The sequence below is a fragment of the Triturus cristatus genome, chromosome 8 (assembly GCF_964204655.1).
Source record: "Triturus cristatus chromosome 8, aTriCri1.1, whole genome shotgun sequence".
Taxonomy (NCBI): Eukaryota; Metazoa; Chordata; class Amphibia; order Caudata; family Salamandridae; genus Triturus; species Triturus cristatus.
The window spans coordinates 683,092,495-683,105,874 of record NC_140591.1 but is presented as its reverse complement, the minus strand read 5'-3'; positions in this window follow the sequence as shown (position 1 = coordinate 683,105,874).

Genomic DNA, 13,380 nt, shown 5'->3' with positions numbered 1-13,380 from the left:
ATGGCTTAGTACGACTCATACATGCGCGATGTTGGGTGAGGGTGCTGGTGTGGGGGCCTGGGGTAGGGTGCGTACAGACACGGCAGGGTGTTGGTCCGCACCGTCCATCGGTGGTGGTGTTTCGCACCGTACATACAGGGGGGGCTGGGTGTACGCTCCGTACATGCACGGGTGGGGGTACGCTCCGTACATACACTGGTGGGGTGTTGGTACGCTCCATTCATACACGGGTGGGGGTTCAGTCTGTACATACACTGGTGGGGTGTTGGTACGCTCCATTCATACACGGGTGGGGTTACGGTCCGTACATACACTGGTGGGGTGTTGGTACGCTCCATTCTTACACGGGTGGGGGTACGGTCCGAACATATACTGGTGGGGGTACGCTCCGTACATACACGGGTGGGGGTACGCTCCGTACACACACTGGTGGGGTGTGGGCACGCTCCATTCATACACGGGTGGGGGTACGGTCCGTACATACACGCGTGGGGGTACGCTCCGTACATACACTGGTGGGGTGTGGGTACACTTCATACATACACGGGTGGGGGTACGCTCCATACATACACTGGTGGGGGTTCAGCACGTACATCCGCGGCCGGGGGGCGTTTGGCGCATACATGCGGGGGATGGGGGGATTCGGCGCGTACATACGAGGGCTGGGGAGGTTTTCTGCGCGTACATACGGGGTCAGGGGTGGGGTGTTCGGCGCGTATGCGGGCACATGTCTCCATGGTTGCTATAGGAGTTCGGTCCGTACGGTGTTTTTTCCATACAGTTGTAAAATCAAAAGGACGGGAGTGATCGTACTTGCGCGGTCGGACTTCATTTTTCTGATTCGTACGGTAAATCGTCCGGGGATGTGTCGGACACTTTTTCCGACCCGAGGACGTGTGGGGAAATTTTCCCGATCTGAATCGTATGGAGTTTTTCCCATGCGAATCGTTCTTGGCAGTTTGTACGCTACTTGTACGATTCGTACGGAAAAATATCCGGATACGATTCGTATGAGGGAAATTTTTCCAGGATCGGAATCGGCCCCAAGGTGTCTCTGAACCAATTGCAATATTGCCAAAAAGAAGTAGTATATTTGGTACGGTAACTAGACATAATATCGAAAAAAAAAATATCGAATGGACATAATATCGAGTCTAAAATATAGAATGGACACAATATCGAATGGACATAATATAGTCGGTAAAAATATCGAATTGCAGGTAAGTAATATCGAATGTCATAATATAGGCATGAAAAAATATCGAATATTTATTAATATCGATTTTTTTAAAGTGTTTTGCATGTTAGTATGTGTTAAAAGTGTATATTATTTTTTGTAATGTATGTTTAATTTTTTTAAAGTAATGAATTTTATGTTATTACATTTTTGCGTAATTTAATTCCGTAGCGGGTTGTGGGTTTATAGGGGAATAGGGTGGGAAGTTATTTAATAATAATTAAGTAAATATTTATTTTTATTTATTGGTATAGATAATTAATTTACTGTTAATTAATTATTAATTTGCATTTTTTATTATTTATTAATTTTTGGTATTGAAAATTAATTGGTTGTTGATTAATTATTAATTGGAAAATAATTTGTATTAATTGGTAATTAACTTTTTATTAATTGTTTAATTGATCATTATGCTAATTGTATTAATTTATAATTTGTAGTGGGTTGTGGGTTTATTGGGGAATATGGTGGGTACTAATTTAGTTGTAATGAAGGAATTGCTAAAAATATTTTTGTGTATTGATAATTAATTTACTGTTAATTAATTATTAATTGGTATTTTTGATTATTTATCAATTTTTGGTATTGAAAATTAATTGGTTGTTGATTAATTATTAATTGGTAATTAATTTGTATTAATTGGTAATTGGTTGTTGATTAATTATTAATTGGTAATTAATTTGTATTAATTGGTAATTAATTTGTATTAATTGTTTAATTGAAAATTATGTTAATTGTTTTAATTTATTATTTGTAGTGGGTTGTGGGTTTATAGGGGAATATGGTGAGAAGTAATTTAATTTTAAATAATTAATTATTGAAATTAATTTTGTATATTGATAATTAATTTACTATTAATTAATTATTAATTGGTATTATTTGTATTTAATCATTTTTGGTATTGAAAATTAATTGTTTGTTAATTAATTATTAATAGGTAATTAATTAAATAAACAATATTTACTGGTATTTATAATTATTTGATTATTAAATATTTTGTGATTGGTAATTAATTGTAATAATTTTTGTATTGGTATTAATAATTAAATTATTTTAATAAAAATATTAAATTATTATTTTCCCTACTACTGCACTCATAGGAGTGGGAATAGTAATTTTTACCCCTACTCTATCCAACGCTTTCCCTACTCTTGCACTCTTTGGAGTGGGAATAGTAATTTTTACCCCTACGCTATCCAACGCTTTCCCTATTGTTGCACTCACTGGAGTGGGAATAGTAAATTTTACCCTCCCGCTATCCAACGCTTTCCTTACTATTGCACTCTTTGGAGTGGGAATAGTAATTTTTACCCATACGCTATCCAACGCATTCCCTATTGTTGCACTCACTGGAGTGGGAATAGTAAATTTTACCCTCCCGCTATCCAACGTTTTCCCTACTGATGCACTTTTTGGAGTGGGAATAGTAATTTTTACCCATACGCTATCCAACGCTTTCCCTATTGTTGCTCTCACTGGAGTGGGAATAGTAAATTTTACCCTCCCGCTATCCAACGCTTTCCCTACTGTTGCACTCTTTGGAATGGGAATAGTAGTTTTTACCCGTACGCTATACAACGCTTTCCCTATTGTTACACTCACTGGAGTGGGAATAGTAAAATGTACCCTCCCGCTATCCAACGCTTTCCCTACTGTTGCACTCTTTGGAGTGGGAATAGTAATTTTTACCCATACGCTATCCAACGCTTTCCCTATTGTTGCACTCACTTGACTGGGAATAGTAAATTTTACCCTCCCGCTATCCAACGCTTTCCCTACTGTTGCACTCTTTGGAGTGGGAATAGTAATTTTTACCCCTACGCTATCCAACGTTTTCCCTACTGTTGCACTCTTTGGAGTGGGTATAGTAATTTTTACCCCTACGCTATCTGACGCTTTCCCTATTGTTGCACTCACTGGAGTGGGAATAGTAAATTTTACCCTCCCGCTATCCAACGCTTTCCCGACTGTTGCACTCTTTGGAATGGGAATAGAAATTTTTACCCATACGCTATCCAACGTTTTCCCTATTGTTGCACTCACTGGAGTGGGAATAGTAAATTTTACCCTCCCGTTATCCAACGCTTTCCCTACTGTTGCACTCTTTGGAGTGGGAATAGTTATTTTTACCCCTACGTTATCTGACGCTTTCCCTACTGTTGCACTCACTGGAGTGGTATTGGTACATTTTACCCAGCCGCTATCCTACGGTAAAAATATTGATTATTTTGTATTAATATTACGTTTATATATATCTATTAAAAAATAAAAATGTAAGTTTATTTTTTTGAAGTTACATTAAGGTGGCGATTCGGATCCTGGAAAAATTTCACCCGTCCGAATTGAATCTGGACTTTTTACCGTCCGATTCGTACAAGAAGCGTACAAACTGTCAAGTATGATTCGCATGGGAAAAACTCCATACGATTCACATCCGGAAAAGTCCCCCACACGTCCTCGGGTCGGAAATTGTGTCCGACACATCCCCGGACGATTTACCGTACGAATCAGAGAAATGAAGTCCGACTGCGCAAGTACGATCACTTCCGTCCTTTCAATTTCTGAACTGTATGCAAAAAACACCGTACGGACCGAACTCCCATAGCAAGCATGGAGACACGTGCCTGCATACGCACCAAACACCCCACCACAGACCCCGCATGTACGCGCAAAATGCCCCCCGGCCGTGGATGTACGCGCCGAACACCCATCAGTGTATGTACGGACCGTACCCCCTCCTGTGTATGTACGGACCGTACCCCCACCACACCAGTGTATGTACGGACCGTACCCCCACCCGTGTATGTACAGACCATACCCCCACCCCACCCGTGTATGTACGGACCGTACCCCTACCCCAGCCGTGTATGTACGGACCGTAACCCCACCCCACCCGTGTATGTACGGTCCGTACCCCCACCCGTGTATGTACAGACCGTATCCCCACCCCACCCGTGTATGTACGGACCGTACCCCCACCCCAGCCGTGTATGTACGGACCGTACCCCCACCCCAGCCGTGTATGTACGGACCGTACCCCCACCCGTGTATGTACGGACCGTACCCCCACCCCACCCGTGTATGTACAGACCATACCCCCACCCCACCAGTGTATGTACGGACCGTACCGCCACCCGTGTATGTACGGACCGTACGCCCACCCCACCCATCTATATACGGACCGTACCCCCACCCCACCAGTGTATGTACGGACCGTACCCCTACCCGTGTATGTACGGACCATACCCCCACCCGTGTATGTACGGACCGTATCCCCACCCCACCCGTGTATGTACGGACCATACCCCCACCCCAGCCGTGTATGTACGGACCGTACCCCCACCCCAGCCATGTATGTACGGACCGTACCCCCACCCGTGTATGTAAGGACCGTACCCCCACCCCACCCGTGTATGTACGGACTGTACCCCCACCCCACCAGTGTATGTACTGACCGTACCCCTACCCATGTATGTACGGACCGTATGCCCACCCCACCCGTGTATGTACGGACCGTACCCCCACCCCACCAGTGTATGTACGGACCGTACCCCCACCCGTGTATGTACGGACCGTACCCCCACCCCACCCGTGTATGTACGGACCGTACCGCCACCCGTGTATGTACGGACCATACCCCCACCCGTGTATGTATGCACCGTACGCCCACCCCACCCGTGTATGTACGGACCGTACCCCCACCCCACCAGTGTATGTATGGACCGTACCCCCACCCGTGTATGTACAGACTGTACCCCCACCCCACCCGTGTATGTACGGACCATACCCCCACCCCACCCATGTATGTACGGACCGTACCCCCACCCTAGCCGTGTATGTACGGACCGTACCCCCACCCATGTATGTACGGACCGTACCCCCACCCCACCAGTGTATGTACGGACCGTACCCCCACCCGTGTAGGTACAGGCCATACCCCCACCCCACCCGTGTATGTACGGACCGTACCCCCACCCCAGCCGTGTATGTACGGACCGTACCCCCACCCCACCCGTGTATGTACGGACCGTACCCCCACCCGTGTATGTACGGACCGTACCCCCACCCCAGCCATGTATGTACGGACCGTACCCCCACCCCAGCCATGTATGTACGGACCGTACCCCCACCCGTGTATGTACGGACCGTACCCCCACCCCACCCGTGTATGTACGGACCGTACCCCCACCCCACCAGTGTATGTACGGACCGTACCGCCACCTGTGTATGTATGGACCGTACGCCCACCCCACCCATGTATATATGGACCGTACCCCCACCCCACCAGTGTATGTACGGACCGTACCCCCACCCGTGTATGTACGGACCGTACCCCCACCCCTCCCGTGTATGTACAGACCGTACCCCCACCCGTGTATGTACGGACCGTACCCCCACCCGTGTATATACGGACTGTATCCCCACCCCACCCGTGTATGTATGGACTGTACCCCCACTCCACCCGTGTATGTATGGACCATACCCCCACCCCAGCCGTGTATGTACGGACCGTACCCCCACCCCAGCTGTGTATGTATGGACCGTACCCCCACCCGTGTATGTACAGACCGTACCCCCACCCCACCGGTGTATGTACTGACCGTACCCCCACCAGTGTATGTACGGACCGTATGCCCACCCCACCCGTGTATGTACGGACCGTACCCCCACCCCACCAGTGTATGTACGGACTGTACCCCCACCCGTGTATGTACGGACCGTACCCCCACCCCACCTGTGTATGTACGGACCGTACCGCCACCCGTGTATGTATGGACCGTACCCCCACCCGTGTATGTATGGACCGTACGCCCACCCCACCCATGTATGTACGGACCGTACCCCCACCCCACCAGTGTATGTACGGACCGTACCCCCACCAGTGTATGTACAGACTGTACCCCCACCCCACCCGTGTATGTACGGACCGTACCCCCACCCCACCCGTGTATGTACGGACCGTACCCCCACCCCAGCCGTGTATGTACGGACCGTACCCCCACCCGTGTATGTACGGACCGTACCCCCACCCCACCCGTATATGTACAGACCGTACCCCCACCCCACCAGTGTATGTACGGACCATACCCCCACCCGTGTATGTACGGACCGTACCCCCACCCCACCCGTGTATGTACGGACCCTACACCCAGCCCCCCTTGTATGTACCGTGGGAAACACCACCACCGATGGACGGTGCGGACCAACACCCTGCCCATGTTCGTAGACACACTACCCCAGGCCCACACACCAGCACCCTCACCCAACATCGTGCATGTACGAGTCGTACTAAGCCATAGCAAAGGACAGCACTGTACAACAACATGGCCCATGTACGCACCGTACACAGGCTAAAAACACTCCTACTGAACCAGAACTAACCAAAAAAACACAAGGACAGTCAATCCGAGGCACACAACACCACAAAACATATCCAACAAGGCCAAATACATCCTATACACTGACCTGCAACTGACAGAGAAACAGAGGCCCAAACCACTACCACTCCTTCTAACACACCCACCCAAAGTTCAAACACAGCCACACCCACAAATGGACCAATAAAAAGGCACAACACACACAAACCATGATCCTTTGCAACAGATCCACTGCTGCCAGACCCCAGAGACAATGCACTGCACCATACTCAAACCATCAATACACCTTACACTTGCACTCCTTCACACAACCACCATCACAAACACACCCTCATCACATTCACACACACACACCTGCACAACCACACCCACACCCCCACAACCATCCACACCCACACCCCCACAACCATCCACACCCACACCCCACACCATGCCCACCAACAAGAATCCAAAGTTCACAAAGGTTGAGCTGGTGTCCCTTGTCGACGAAATCATCAGAGTCGAGCCACAGCTCTTTGGAACATTGGTCAGACGGACCAGCACATCAGAAAAAACTGCCATGTGGGAGAGGATAGTCAATTCCATGAATGCTGTTGGGGCCACCAGAAGGACCAGGCATGAGTGCCAAGCCAGGTGGTACGATCTGCGGAGGACGGTCCGCCGCAAAATGACGGACGACCACAACCAGGCCAATATCACTGGAGGAGGGCCGCCCCGCAGACCGGTACACTACCATCCCTGGGAGGAGAAGGTGATGGCCACGCTGCCGCCGTTGGGAGTCGACGGACTACAAGGAGTCCGAGAGCCTGGTGAGTACACAAACAACTCACCTCACATGGGGGGAACGCCATATACAACCCAAATACCAATCATGCACGCAACCCCCCCCAAAGCCAGCACCGGACACAACCACACTCCAAAAACACACACATGCCACTAGCGCCTCCATGCCCCATGCCCCATGCCCCAAGCAAGGCCATGCCAAGTCACAGGCCACACAAAACACCAACACAAGACAGGATGTCCCCGATGCCGGGAGGGTGGCCCTCAAAACTAACATAGAGCAACTCTGAAGCACACAATAATGCCCTCAGCCCATATGGCTTAGGGCACAGCCATACCAACAGTGTGTCCCCACACAGTACTGTTTTGCCAGTTAGTGGTGGCCGCGTTGCAGGACAACATGGGTATGAAGGCACAATTTGCACATAACAGCAGCCAATGAAGACGCAGCACACTGAAAGAGTGTCAGCACACACCGCCACAACAGCAGCGCAGACTCAGACACTAAGCCCAATGGGTGCCGGCAGAGAAGAAACAAACCCACATGAACAAGCCAATGGCCTATGCAAGACCTGCAAACTGTGTGTGCCCAGGAAGCTGGGCTGAGGTGACAGAGGGTGACACACAGAGGGAGGGAGAGGGGCAGAGAGAGGGACAGAGACAGAGGTGGACACAGGGAGACAGACAGAGGGAGGGAGGAGGCTCACAGAGGGAGGGAGAAGGGGAGACAGAGGGAGACGGACAGTGGGAGGAGGCTGACAGAGGGAGGGAGAAAGGGAGACGGACAGAGGGAGGAGGCTGACAGAGGGAGGGAGAAAGGGAGACGGACAGAGGGAGGAGGCTGACAGAGGGAGGGAGAAAGGGAGACAGAGGGAGACCAAATCACCCTTGGGTGGTGTGGCCATGTCCGCTCGTCAGCAGGTGGACTGTGTGCATGTGGACAAGGTTTGGCAGTGCCTTAACCCCCCCTTCAACCTTTGATAAACACTAGGCCATGTGTCAATCTGTGCACGAGTACCTCTGTGCTGCAGGCACAAACAGAACCTTACACCCAGTATACCTACCCACTGTGTTCGTCAGAACCCTGTCACAAATTGTTAAGTTACCTACCTGCATTCTCAAATAGCATGGAATAAACACCATTTGGCCACGTACAGTGCAACACGTAAGGCGGCTCTGCATGGCTTGCTATGCCCGCTCACCACACTGCTGACTGCGTTCACAAAAGATGCATCAACTAAGATTGTGTCACACATAGGTAAAGTGTCGAAAGCTGTGGCCAAGGGACATGCCCATGCACAAGTGCACTGTGTGAGGAATGCTAGCCAAATGCAACCACCCAGAGGAACTGTGCCAAATCAAAAATGAATGAAACATGGATGTCGCATGTAACACAATTAACACTGTCTCTCTCACACACAGGTCAACGTCATCGATCTCCCCCCAACACTGGGGGGGAAGACTCACAGGACCAGGCTCTGCGTGAAGAGGACCCCACCAGCAGCGACGACTCTCACCACTCCGTGGATGACCCTGACCAACCTGGCCCCTCTGGTGTCCAACCACCTGCAGCACCTGCGTCAGGTACAACTGTGCCAACCACCACCCCCATTCCTGCCACATCCCAGGAGACACCCAGGAGCCCTGCCCGCACACAACAACGCAGCCAGTCTGTCCAGGAGGGACAAGGTTCTCCGGGCACCCAGGAGGAGGCAGGCAACACCGCAAATGCCATCCCTCAGGGGTCCCGGAGACCCGATGTGCCCACAACGGCAGGCCAGGCGCAAGTGGGCAGGGGTGGTGGGAGTGGAGGACGGCGGAGGCGCGAACCTGACCAGTTGGCTCAGGACCCGGCTATGGAACACGTCAGAACCATCCTGGACGCATACCGGCGTGACTCCAGAGGCATCGCCCAGGTAGTGGGGACCCTCAATGAGATGAAGGCCCTGCAGGTTGAGCATCATGCCACGATGGAGGCAAGACTTGCAGAGCTCTTGGCGGTGCACAGGGACGTGAGCCAATCCCTCCATCAGATCGCCCAAAGCCTGGCAAACCCTCCCTGTGCCACCAGGCGTAGAGCAGCACCAGACACAGGGAGGGAGGAGGAGGAGGATACATCTGATGGAGCGTCCCATGCATCGTCAAGGCAGGCGTCTGAGGGTCCCCGCAGGAAGGTGGGTCGTCCACGAAAAAGACCGTGAGAGTCAGCGGAACATCACCATCTCCCAGGTCACCTGGCCTGGCACCTGACCCTCTGGCCCAACAGCAGCACAGCAGCAAAGGACATTCTCTGCCACATGGCCTTGCTGGTCACTGTCTGACCAATGTTGACAAAGACTGTGGCACAGACTCTGATGACTGTCAATGGCAAGGACACCAACTCCCCCTGTGAACTTTGGATTCTACACTCCCGCCAAGCACCTCTTGTCACCCCCCAAACACGTACCCCAGCACTAATAAAAATCATCACAATCACAAGATGATGCCGTCATTTAGCATTATTCCACTACATGTCTGTGTTGTAAAGTCAAACCATGCCTGATTACTGAATTAACTCCAAACATCCATACCCTGGGGTCTGAGTCTGGCACAGGACACACATGGGTCACAACGTACCATCCAAGACAGACATGGAGCACCATACTCACCCGTGATGGGCCCAACCAGCTGAGGGGGTGCTCGCACAACTGTGCCCACAGACCTATTTAGAAGAGCAACAGTCATGCGCAGAGGTCAGGGATCATGTGGAGTGTCCTGGGGTGGGAGTCCCAGGTATGTGTAGACACGTGGCAGAACCATGTCCTGCATGCTTGAGTCAGGTGGATGTGGAGAATGGGGGGCCAGCCAAGGTTGGATGCATGGAGATGGCACAATTGGGTGTTGGATCACAGTGCCACAAGGTTGTGTTGTGGGTGTGGGCTGCATCCTGAGTGTGTGCGTGGATTGAGAAGGTCATCCTGCAGCTGGCAGTGATCCACTCCCCCCATCTCTGTTGGACGTTGATGTGGTCTGGTCGCCGGATGTAGTAGCAGAGCTGTGCAGATGCACCCTGGATGTGGACAAGTATCATGGGATTTCTAACGCACATGTCCGTAGAGTGCAGGGTAGGAGTAGACACGGATGTCATAGTTGACCTGGGGGATGGTCTCCCTCTTGCCTTGAGGTGGATGGAACTGGGGATCTTGTGCATAATGCAGAGTGTGCTGCCGCATGAGGCACAGATGCTGCTGATCAGCATAGCACATGTAAGCAACCAATCCATGATGAACACCAGCTCGTTTGCGTGGACACTGGGTGCCCTTGCAGCAGGGCCTGCAGCAGCATGCGCCATGTCAAGGAAACAATGCCACAAGTAGCACACAAAGACAAGGATCTCAGGAAGGAACCATGCAAAAGGTGTATGTCAAGGAAGGAATGTCTGGTTCAACATGGCACACACATACACAATGGATTCACATGCGGCACAGTGGCCGTCGTGGAGACTGACATGCCACAAAACCTACACAGCCATGGACATCATGCACAATACAGAATCTAATCCCTGACAAACAGCTTGCATCTTGCTACTCTACACATAGACTCATATGCACCATCTCTGAGAACAATGCCAGACATGCCGCATGCACAGTGGCAATAGACCACCATTGACAGAGATGAGGCACCTTGGAGGCAGAGGGACACCTTTATTACTCATGTGTGTCGGAATGCTAATGCAACTCTGTCAACACATACACAGGTCAAGTGGATGAACACGTGGGACCAACACTGGCACCCCCCTTACCACCACAGATGCTGGAAATCCATGGCACTGGCACACAAGTGACGGGTTACAGCTAAACACCCCCTGCTGCTCATGGAGAGGCTGCTATACACCATTGAGCCCCTAATGGGTAATTCACACACCATGTCAACCCGGTGCAACCCGTATGTTTCCGAGGGCAGTGTTACAGGCATTGATGGCTTCATCACAATCCACAATCCCATTACAGATGACTGTCACCAAGTCTGACCATCAATTCTGGTGAATTCTGCTCCAGGTCATGTGCCCCATGGTGAATCTACATGTATGTGAAGTATCCAAACATGAACAGGAGCAGTGCACACACATTAAAACAAATACCACTCCGAAAAAGCCGTGCTGCATCCCTTACCCGAAGGAGATTTTGGAACTTGTCCGTGCATGTCACGCTGATTCAGCACATGTTGCTGTGTTCATGAGGAATAGCAGGAGCACAACAATGCCACCAGCAGACAGCATGCGCAAGTACCTGTGGATGGGAGACACACCAGAAGTCAGCCAAAAGAAGCACATCCGCATGCATGTGCATGTACTCGACACGTATTAGGTTGTCAACATGCGAGGTGACAATGATGACTCTGGAACAACATTATTCAATTGCACCATCACTCGAGTGACACATCCAAACACCTCAGACTCACTTGGAAGACATGCAGATGGACACACACATTGCAACACATGCAACACACAGCCAAATGCGTGCACACTCAGACACTGGAACTCACCATTAAGCAAAGAAGTCGCGTATGAGCCGACTCCGCATGTCCTCTACTGCCTCCTCCTCCTCCACATCACTTGCCTCGTGCCCAAGCCCTTCATCCTCCACGGGTGGATGGTCCTGCTCATCTGGATCCAGGATGAGTGGCACAGCTTTCTCCACTGCCATGTTGTGCAGCATGCAGCACACGAGGAAGATCTTGCAGACCTTCACCGGTGCATATGGGAGTGCGCCACCGGTCTTGTGGAGGCAACGGAATCGGCTCTTCAGGAGGCCAAACGTCCTCTCTATCACTCGCCTGGTCCACCCATGGGCATTGTTGTAGCGGTGATCGGCAGCCGTGCTGGGGTTGCGGAGAGGCGTGATCAGCCATGGCATGTTGGGCTAGCCAGCGTCACCTACATGGAAACATCATGGACAAGAGTGGGTCAGGAGAATCAGTAAGACAGGAAGATGACGTTAAATACAGGACTGCCAGAGTATACCCACCAACAATACATGCCCGTTCGTTGCGCAGCTGCAGCATCATTTCAGGCACCCTGCTACGCCTCATGATGTACGCATCGTGTGCTGATCCTGGGAAACGAGCACAGACATGTGAAATCACCATGTTGGCAAGACACACCGCAAGGGCATTAATGGAGTGGTAATGCTTGCGGTTACGGAAGGCTACCTCCTGTGCCTGTGGTGGTACCAAAGCCACATGTGTTCCATCTATGGACCCAATGACATGGGGCATCCCTCCCAGGGCATAGAACTCATGCTTGACAGCTGTCAACTGCTCAGGAGTTGGGAATTTAATGAACTCATCAAGGTGCTCCAACATGGCCTCTAAAAAATCATGCAGAACATGGCTTAACATGGTTTGGGACATCCCACCCACATGGGCAATGGTATGTTGAAAGGTACCCGTGGCCAAGAAATGTAGGGCTGCCATCACCTTCATCTTGGGTGTCAGTGCACCAGGATACCTGTGTAGCGGTTGGAGGTGTTCTGCCAGCCGTGTCGTCAAGTCCACAATCAAACATTGGGGGAAGCGGTAGCGGCATATACAGTCATTTTCCCGCATGTCAGCCAAGTCCGGAATTGCTCGAGGGAGAGGCGGAGCCCTGCAGTGAATTAGAAGGGACAACGAAGAGTGAGTACAATACACCACCAATGTCAATGTACTGAGCACATGGTCAACAGGCAATACACATATGCTACATACAGAGTCAGGTCTGTGCAATATGCCCTGGACACGTATTCCAGCCATGTGACACTCCTACCAAGAGACAGCTCCAAACGTTGATTCTCAACCTCATTATGCAATGCCATGAAACTAGCTGTGGGCAAGTGTAAGTGAGCAGGCAGACGCATGACAGGAGTTACAGACAACCAAATATGTGCAGAGGAACGATGTTTATTGTACAGACAGGTTGCGGAACACTAGAGGCACAGGTCACATGTAATAGAAAAAGGACAG